Here is a 7,560-nt window from a genome sequence, read left to right as displayed (position 1 = left end):
ATGACATGTAACATATACATATATATATATATATATATATGTATATATATATATATATATATATATATATATATATATACGGAGTGAATGGGGTGAAGGGGATGGTGGATGGCGTGACATCTAGGCAAGATGGCTGCCACTACAGAACACTGTTAAAGACAGATAAACAACAACACCACTTGCTTGGCATGTTTGCCCCAAACTAGGTGTTTCAAGACAAAAAAAAAACCTTAACATCTACTGGATGGACTGGCACATAATTCTATGCAGATGTCACGATTCCCAGAAGATAAATCATAATGACTTTAGTGATGCCCTGTCTTTTCAAATAGCACCACCAGCAGGTTGACAGACAGTCATGTATGCCAAAGGATGAATTAGAATCAGCGTAGTGATCCCATGACTTTTCATCTTGTGCCATCATTAGGTCAAACTTTCAATTTCTCCAATACTTTGAATTCTTTCAAATTCTATTTGGAAAAATGAATGACATTCCCATCAGCCTTAGCAACCTGTCTTTAGGACTAATTAGCACCAAACTAAGCATAGGCTTCCTTTTTATTTCTCTTTTTATGTCTTTATTTGTTCATTTACTTTTGTAATCACTCAGGTCTATCAGGTTCCCTACGTGTTCTTTCCCATCTGAGCGAGAATTTAATTTCTACTTAGCAGTTCACCAGTTCCCAGTGGTGTAAAAACAGTGGTTCATTGTTTGATTTGACCAGCTGCTATTGGCACTTCTCAAATTCTCTCTCTCGTGGAAATGGACCAAACAGTTCTCACCAGCATCGATCTCATTGCAGTGCAATGTTTTGCTGGAAAATCTTCATGCATCAGCATTCATGTGGATGCAGCTTGACATGCACCACCCATCCAAACACCATTGCAGACATCAGACAGTGCCATTGCCATGAAATGACAACAATTAATACTTCTGACTAATTGTGGTCAAATGGAATTTCATGTATGTAATTTATATAAGTAATTTCACTACATAAATCACTATGCAAATATGAATGCGGCTGAACTACTAATCTAAATTACTTCTGTGAAACTGTAACTAAATGGGACAAAATTCAGTTTGAAATGTATCCCAAATGTATTTTGAGGGTATTTGAAGAAGTTTCGGAGTGTGTCACATTTTGCTCTTTGACCTCTTAGGTCAGGTCATCATAATAAAGCAATTCACTGGCTGGGGCTGTTGTGCCTTTCTTTCCAGGCTTGGCTCAGTTTCTCATCAAAGGCTTCCTGCATCGAGCTCTGTGCCTACTGAGATCAGAGGGACGTGACCCGTGTCGGAGTCAGGGTTACCTACTGCTCCAATAGAGCTTTGGCTCCGCTGCCGCTGCTGGCCTGAGGGCAGAACGTGCCCCTCTAAACTCTGGAAGTGTAAGAAGTATGATCAACCCGCACAGAGCCTAGGGGATGTCTGTGATGAAGGCCAGCATTGTGGCCTTCCTTGGGGGTGTAAGAGTCCAGGGTAAGTCCCTAACCCAGATCATGACCTCTCCTAGGTTATTCTCTATTGCCATCCAGATTGGAGGTCAGATGCTCCTTCGTGAGTAGGCCGTTGAGGAATTCCATCGTTTGATTGAAGTCAGGGGGATCTTCTGATTAAAGGCTTATGTGAGTGAGAGTGAGTGGATGACCTCGTCTCAGCTCTTGGTCAGCAGCGTTTAGAGCTTCTATTTTATGCTTTTTAGACGTTTCCTTTTCCTGTTGTAACTGGCACAAAGAATGTACACCCACTCATCTCCCTCACCCGCTGCACTCTCCCTTTGAAATGAATGGTGTAACACTACTCGCAAGTCACATTCTGATTGTTGAAGCATAATTCACTTTTTGTCCGGAGTAAAACCTAAAAAGAATTCTTCAATGTTCCTTCATGCATTAAAAAAAATAAAGATAGACCTGTTATTGTGGCAAAGAAAAATGTACTGGATAAAGACCACAGGCAGTATGGGCCACAGTTTTTGCTAATGTTCCTTTGGTTTGGCTCACTCACATATTTTCTGGGCCACATTGACCGAAGCACCTCCCCAACACTGTGAAAGCCTCTCATCGTAGCATTTTTGCCTCTTCTGCAGCAAACACACTAATAGGCCAAAGGAGGTTTCCCACCCTAAACCTGAACCCTTGACCTTGTTTAAGGGTTGGGAGACCTGGGCTGTAGCTAATGTTGCTACATAAAAGCCGTTGTGGATGGACTAGTATTTTAACATCCACAACACTATAATTATGTTGTGGGAATGCCAACTAGAACTACAGTTTGAATAGCTGAGCACAGCTGAGACATGGTGGAATGACTGGGCTTTAAAATGCCTTTGACAGTAGAATTTACCCTCACAGCCTTGCAAACAGACATTTAAGCGTGTTTGTTTTCCTTAATCATACATGCAAGGAATCCCTTAAAAGACTTCAGCACTGAGATAATCTTCATACCACCAATAATTGACGGAAAACAAAGTGCCATAAGGCATTTTAAAGAAACCAGTATGTAAGGCCCTTGGGTCAGTTACCTTTAATGGCTGCAAAAGTCCCAGCTGGTCACTTGAGTTTAACATGAGGCATCTCACAAGTATCATATATTCACCCCTCTTTTCCCCAGGGCTGGAGGCAGGAAAGGGGGTCTGATGCAGCAAAAAACACATCAGCACAGACAGAACACAGATTGTTTCCTTCTATACAATGCACAATGGTCGACTTGCCAATAAAGTTCCTCTTTTAGCACACACAGCAGGTCTGTGTAGAATGGTAAACCACTGTGGTGCTGTAGAGGGAAGGAACAAGTGTTGCATATATCCTGGACATAATGCCAGCACGTGGGATGTTGGCTATTTCAAGGGATCACTGCTTTCCTCTTCCATTCTCTGTCATCTTCTTGTATCATTTCAAACCACTAGAATTTGGCCAAAGTACATCTAAAAATGCATAGGAAGCAGCTCGTCACTGTCTGCTCAAAGGTCTTTAACTACTGCCTGATAGATGGTTCAGGATGATCTAATTTTACTTGGTTGGTAAACAAAGTCAAAGGCTCTCACTCACTAAGGATGGACATGTGCCAAATGTCTCTTTGAGTGCGTATTTCATGTCAGCTGATTAAAAACAGGTGTTTTTACATCACGTTTTAATATCAAAAACTAATTAAGATTTAATTTCTCATCAGGTGATGCAAACACCTTAAATATCCCATGTCACCACCAGGTCTTTCATCTAGTCAATGAACTGTGTTGATGTGTTTGTAGATAAGGCTGGCAATATTCTATATTTTTCTTTATGTAAAAAATCCAGTGGAAAGATGAAAACCCACAATAGATTGACCAACTAACAAGTATTGTGTGTATATCATCTGCCTGAAATATCTTATTCCCCTGTGCCATACAGCTCTACTGTCCAAAAACTATTGAAAATACACCAACAAGTGAAAGAATCAGTTCCTCTGTACCAGTTTGGTCTCCACCAACTCCCGAGCACCCCAGTGTCCAAAGGAAAATGTTGGCATTGTACATTTCTGCAAACCATGGATACCTTACATTTGTACATTGCATATGTATCATATTAGTCTCGCTCACAAGACCTTTCTCCAGAAAAGAAAGGTCTGGCTGGGCCGACTCTCACTGTGAGATTGGAGAAAAAAACGCCCCGGCTGCTTGTACTTCTTTCAACCAATCACAATCGTTCTGGGCGGTGCCACAGCAACGGTGTGCTTGCAAAAATATTGCCGGGGGGAAACAGGTTTTGGTGTAACACGCCCACAAAAATATCACCTACAGGACGCGAACCATGGAAGAAAAATGGCTACATCCCCGCAAGATCTAACACCGCAAAAGTTAGTAAAGGACGTGTTGAAAACGGTTGAAAACTGCTACACAACCGGAGGTGGTAGGGCGGGACTTCAGCGGGTGGCTCATTCCGCCCAATGAGAGGCTGATCTCTGCAGAAAACTTCCGCCCACTCAGACTAGTATCATATCAACTAACTTTGTCCCAAGGAGGTGGAGGAGATGGCGGATGGCATGTCACCTAAGCAAGACACCTGCCAAGCCACAGACCACTTTGTCAGACCAGTTAGTCATCAAACTTGGGTGATTTTTAGCAAACTGTTGCTGCATTTCCTGCTGGGAGAGTGCCACAAAGTATTTGGTTTTTTAACCAAGAAATCACAGCATTTCTGCTGGGATAGTGCCACGAAAAGCAGCTGTGTTTTACAAACACCATGCTGCATTTCCAGCTGTGATACTCTGCCCTGTTGGGCCTGACCTGACTTGCCAGGTTGGGCCCAGGCTGGCCTGTAATTTCTTAATATTTCCCCAGGCTTGAATTGTGTAGGGGTCTCGGCAGTTTCCCCGTTTTGTTTTGTTTTGTTTTGTTTTGTTTTGTTTTGTTTTTTAACTGGCAGCTCTCCTGTGTAAATGGCAGGACTTTCAATTGATGGAATCAAGAGGGAAAGAGAGGAAGGGGGGAGTGGGTTGGAACTGCCATGGATCACCATGTGCACATGAAGCACCAAGGGGCGCAGCCCGCTCTGCACCGTTGCACAAGACACAACAGACTTTTGAAATAACAGTAGAAAGAGAAGAGGTGGTGTTGGCAAACAAGTTAGCCCTTTGCTTGGTATAAATGTTTTAATATAAAATATATATATTATAATATATAAAATACAAGATTATTTCACAGTAGTATTTCTGGTTTTTATTTGGGTTCAGGTCAGGCTTAGACAGAAACTGTGTGGCTTCATATAGGGTCGGGCCTGATGTTTTTTGGGCCTGGTTAGAGCCCCAGCTGCAATTGTGCCCCCAAAACTGGGTATTTTAAGTCAAAATGATCTTTTCCTAATCATAACCACGTGTTTTCTCTGCCTAAATCTAAACGCACATTAACCCTGGCCTTGTTAAAACCTTAAGATTTGACGTATCTGCAACATAATAACTTAAATGTAACAGATCCGTGGTTTGCAGAAACGTACAAGACCATCATTTATTCTGGCAACTGTGTTGTCCGTAGAGAAAAATCTGTCTTTTTAGGTACTCAGTGCTCCACTATGTTCACCAGCTAGCCGCTGACTGTGTCTGTCTGCTGTTTGGTGATTGGCAGGTAGTGCACTGTGTGTTTATCAGAGTTTTCCAAACAAGAAAAGTAAAACAATCAGCCTCAAGATGCTTAAACACTCAGAGGAGCTGAGTTAGGTTCTAACTTTCTTTCAGTTCATCAGTGCAGGTGACCCCTTTCACACTGATGATAGAAACATACTGATGATTGCAGCTTTGCTTTTACGTCTTCAGGAAAAACCAATAGAGTTGGAGCTGAAAGCCACAGAGAGGACAAGAAGTCAGGAAGCATCAAGAGAGACACATATTGGTTTTGGTCTTTTTGTTAACTTTGTTGACAACAACAAAAAAGTCAGACTTTTTAACATATTGAAAGAATATTAAGCTCCTGATGATCCTATGGACAGTACCTGGGTCACTTGGAGGATTTTTCCTTCTGTCCCATTTTTGACATCGCCTTTGACAGTAATCCAGTTTTGTTCACATATTGACATCAATACAGTAGTTGGTCTATATGCAACAGATTGACATCTTAATCCTTTTGTCTTCTGCTGCAGTGGATCACTCACATTTTTGAAAGTCTCCTTCTTTTGTAGTCAACATTGCATGTGAAAATATTCTATTTGATAAAAATGTTACTGTCTGTCAAAGACGTAGCTAAACATCAGTGCCGCTGGGATTTGCACTTATTAAAAATGTCCATTGCTTCATGTGTCTTGAACACATCTCAGCTGATTATGATGAACAATGTAAACAAGATCACATGCTTAGCAGTTCTCAGTTTACACTGTTTTACAGATATGTAGCCATAGAAGTGTAAAAGACACACACACACATACACACACACACACACACACACACACACACACACACACACACACACAGGTAATGAAAAGTGCATCAGTAAACCTTGCTTATTGTGATACAGGGAGTTTGCATCTCTGGCATCATGTGCCCATTGGATACAGCGAAGCTTTACCAAATATTTGAAAAATTTAAGCTCCTGCTGCAATATGATGCTCTTGCATTATCTATGCATTATCTCTCTCCTCATGGCGACCAATGTAAAAAATGAAGTAAATATTTGGTGTGAAGAAATGCTTAATAAATAAAATAAAATAAAATAAAAACAAAATAAAGAAACAAATGTGTGTAATGAGTGTGATCAGACTGTGAGGAAAGGAAATGAATAGAGACCAATGGCTTCCTGGAGCTGTTCAGATTAGTATTGTTCTTAATCTGAAATTATTTATATTAATTTGATTGTGTGAGGAATGGTATGTAGAGTAACACCTTATTGTATATGTGACAATACATTTGAATATTTATAATAGTCGACTTACAATATAGCAGGTAACTTCAGCAACCTGCTGCTGTAATTCTGTTCTTTGAAAATATTGTACTGTGATGCCTTGCTGACTCTAATTATTACATCCATGCCCATACAGCTAACAGCATGGCAACATTGTTTGGGCCACCCCCTGTACAAACGTGGGTATCATGTGTAGTTAATTCTGTATGCATGGTTATTATGCACATAATGCAAAAGAGCATTTTTTTTTTATTTCCTCAGCTATTCACTCATTATATCAAATAAGAAAGCTGCTGTAGGATCTAGTCCTTTATAGACGAGTACCATACACATGTATTTTGTTTCTAGTTGCATCCTTGCCAAATGACTAAAGGAAAACCACTCACTACTTGGCTTTTAGTGTAACTCAGGTACAGTGCTAAAGTCCTCACTGATATCTTTGCTTTTAGCACTCTGAAGTGTCAAAACGTCCCATTTTAGGTGACAATGCATTATCACACATCTAATCTCTGGCTACATGGGTGGGGGTGACTAAGAGCATCATTTTGACTGACAACAGGATACTGCTAAATGCTCAAATACCAACACACAGCTGCATAGCTATTCATTACTAGTAATAGACTTGGATGTAGCTCTTAAGTAGAAATCATTTATGCAAATGTGTTAAGTCATCTTTTATAGTAAAGTCATCATGATCATTCTGCACATGCATATTCATAATATGTCCAGGAAACCAGCCATTGTATTCTGTGACAATTCAGGTCCCAACAGGTAATTTTGGTTGTGAAGTACAGTCGCCTGCTCCTTACTCTCTGGATTTATGATAATCAGTTGTAATCACTGTCCCACAAAATACTGTAGTCCTTAAAGTGTCAGCTGTGTGGAACACTTTTCTTCACTATTATAAACTGTATGCTTATTGCCATACTGACCATTGTTTTACCTAAAGTGTCTCAACATGAGTGAAAGACTGATTTTCAAATAACAATGTTTTGACAAGTGCATTTCCCACCCTGGCCTCACTACCTTCTTTCTGCTGTATGTGTCAGCACATACTGTATGTAGCATTTCACATCCCACCAGCCACAAGGAAGCTTTCACTTTTGTTAAAAAATAAGATTCAGACTTTGAATGAAACTTGGAGCCAAGACTTCAGGAGATGGTAGCAAACTATTTAATAATATTGGTTTCCATTTTTAAG

This window comes from Epinephelus moara, chromosome 7, assembly GCF_006386435.1.
Source record: "Epinephelus moara isolate mb chromosome 7, YSFRI_EMoa_1.0, whole genome shotgun sequence".
NCBI lineage: Eukaryota > Metazoa > Chordata > Actinopteri > Perciformes > Serranidae > Epinephelus > Epinephelus moara.
This window is presented reverse-complemented; position numbering follows the sequence as displayed.